The sequence below is a fragment of the Felis catus genome, chromosome B4 (assembly GCF_018350175.1).
Source record: "Felis catus isolate Fca126 chromosome B4, F.catus_Fca126_mat1.0, whole genome shotgun sequence".
NCBI classification, from domain to species: domain Eukaryota; kingdom Metazoa; phylum Chordata; class Mammalia; order Carnivora; family Felidae; genus Felis; species Felis catus.
Window position 1 is genome coordinate 97732275 of NC_058374.1, and position 2398 is coordinate 97734672.

The 2398-nt window shown below is 33.9% G+C and overlaps 1 long non-coding RNA gene across 1 annotated transcript; it reads left to right on the forward strand.

The window, feature by feature from the left end:
- Nucleotides 1–1225: 1225 nt before the first annotated feature.
- On the forward strand, nt 1226–2038 carry LOC123386837. The gene is made up of 2 exons (XR_006601280.1): nt 1226–1305; nt 1793–2038. It is a non-coding gene; the product is annotated as an uncharacterized LOC123386837 (long non-coding RNA).
- Nucleotides 2039–2398: the final 360 nt, after the last annotated feature.

The following is a 2398-nucleotide window of genomic DNA, read 5'->3' on the forward strand; positions in this document are numbered from 1 at the left end:
GTCTGCTAAGGATGCGAAGAGGAAAAAAACAAAACAAAACAAAACAGAAAACATGTGGACTGCAGCTTTATTATGTGAGACAGTTACTCATGGAAGAGTTTATGTTATTTCTAATAGAGAAAACCAAGTGGTAAACCCTCTTAAAAATTTTAGTCAGCTAAGAAACATGATTTCATCTTTATGTGTTACTTCTCATTAAGCGTTCAGCAAGTATGTCTGAAAGATGATTGAATGAAAGTAAGCTAACTGCTCAAAACATGTTTTTCAAAAAACCCAGATAAAATCAATAATTGGATGAGCTATTCAGAATGTGTTTCTAGAAATGGACAATTGTTAACCAAACCAAAACAAAACAAAAAAACCAAAACAAACAAACAAACAAACAACAAACACCTAAATTGAAATCCACTAGTGAATAGCACCCTTTTGACTAGGGTTTATCATGTATTTGGAACTGTTTCCTCTGTTTTCCTAAACATTATTTAAATTTACAAGTAAAACAGAATTATGCAGAACATGAAAGAAAATATTAATGTGAAGTATCTTTTTGCTGAAGTCGTAATTTTGTAGAAATATAGGATCGATCAAAAACTGAAAGGTAAATGAGGTAATACTATTGATTTCCTAATAACTTTATTTACTAGACATGAATTTAAACATTCCAACATTATACATCAGAAAAATACTATGTAATTATAAGGGTAATCCCACTGAAGTAGATGCTATTTGTAACAATTGTAACATACAGAACCCTGTACTTACACAGTGTGTTACACAAACATTTGAGGTTGCATTTTTGTTTAAAAGCATTGAAAATCTCTGCTGAATTATTTCTATTGTGAAACTTCCTACTTGATACAATCAGTCTGCCTTTCTTTGATCACACAAAATATTCCTCATGGGTTTTGTTGTTAAATATAGTGTCCATAGGCTGGGAAATAGTTCCATTATTCAGGATCCAGGGCATATGTATGTTCAGAATATGTTGTGCCTCCCCCCTACCCCACCATATTCCTAACTCTGATAGCTATTTATATGAGCTAAATATAGATGGTGCTTAAACTGTAAGCATGTTATCATGTCATGTCATGATCCTTAAAATTATAGTTAGTATCCAAATAAGAAACACACTAGGTATCTATTAGGTTGTATTAGCATGGAAACAGTGAAATGTGAAATAGAATCCATTAGATAATTCTGGAATGTGTGGGTTTTAAGAATTCTTGAGTCTTTGAAAAACCAACAGTTTCCATAGGTCAGTTCTGACATAAACATAAGAAATATTTAGGTCAAGCTACGGAGCTGGTAATGTACCCTGTTGTTCTTTAATCCTTTACACATTCAAGGCCTGGGAGAAGTCAGGGCAGGATTTACTTGAGTTTCACTTTGCACTTGGCTTTCCCACTCAGTAGCATTAAGGTGAAACTCCCAAAAGATAACAACAAGCTAAGATGAGCTCATCTAAATGCAACCCAGTTCTTCAGGTTTAGATAATAGCCACTGCCAAGATAATTTATGGTTTTCAGCATTTGTTAACATTGGTAACCAACCAGGCCCTAGCAACTGTATTAAGTCATGAGCTGACACAAGGGCAAAGTAATTTGCACAGGCTGAAAAAGGAGAGTCACAGAGAACTTTAATAATGTAAGTTTTATTTGAACTTTGCCATCACCCTAGTTTACAGAAGTTAACTCCTACCCTCAGTTTCAAAAGACAAAGATTAATTGACCCTCCTTATCGGAGTGTTCTTCGATTAGAAATGTTCTTTTCTCACCTATATCTTCTATCATAGATGGTGGTCGCTCAATAAAAAGATGTGCCCTGAACGAATGCTTCCATTTTTCAGAAGAGCAATATGTGGCTACAGGTTACTGCTTTTGTAAAGCTATTACTTTTACTGTCAACATGACTGCTGCCCTAAGACGTCTCATTAGGTGGAATAAATTGAAGCAAACGGGCACAACAGTTGACCAAACACCCTCCTCCCCAGATATATCTGCTGCAGCGATTAAAAAAATAATAAAAAATAATAAATAAATAAATGAATGAATGAATGAATGAATGAATAAATAAATAAATAAATAAATACAAACTTCTGTTATCAGACATTTTAAAGGAAACTGGAGAGTGGAAGTTAACCCTAAGTGTCCCTCCAGGAAATAGGTGGTTGGACAAAACCAGGAGAATCACAAGATCTAAAGAACAGAAAACAAGATCTTCTATTATATGGTCCATTATCACAGAAACATATTAAGAAAACCACTCAGAGATATAAAGGCAAACCAAAAATTTCACGTCTAAGAAAAGCAATTGATTTGTTTATGAAAGTTATTTTAAACATATCACTTACCTGGGTGACAGACTCATTTAAATTCTAATTCCTGAGGGAACGTAGATG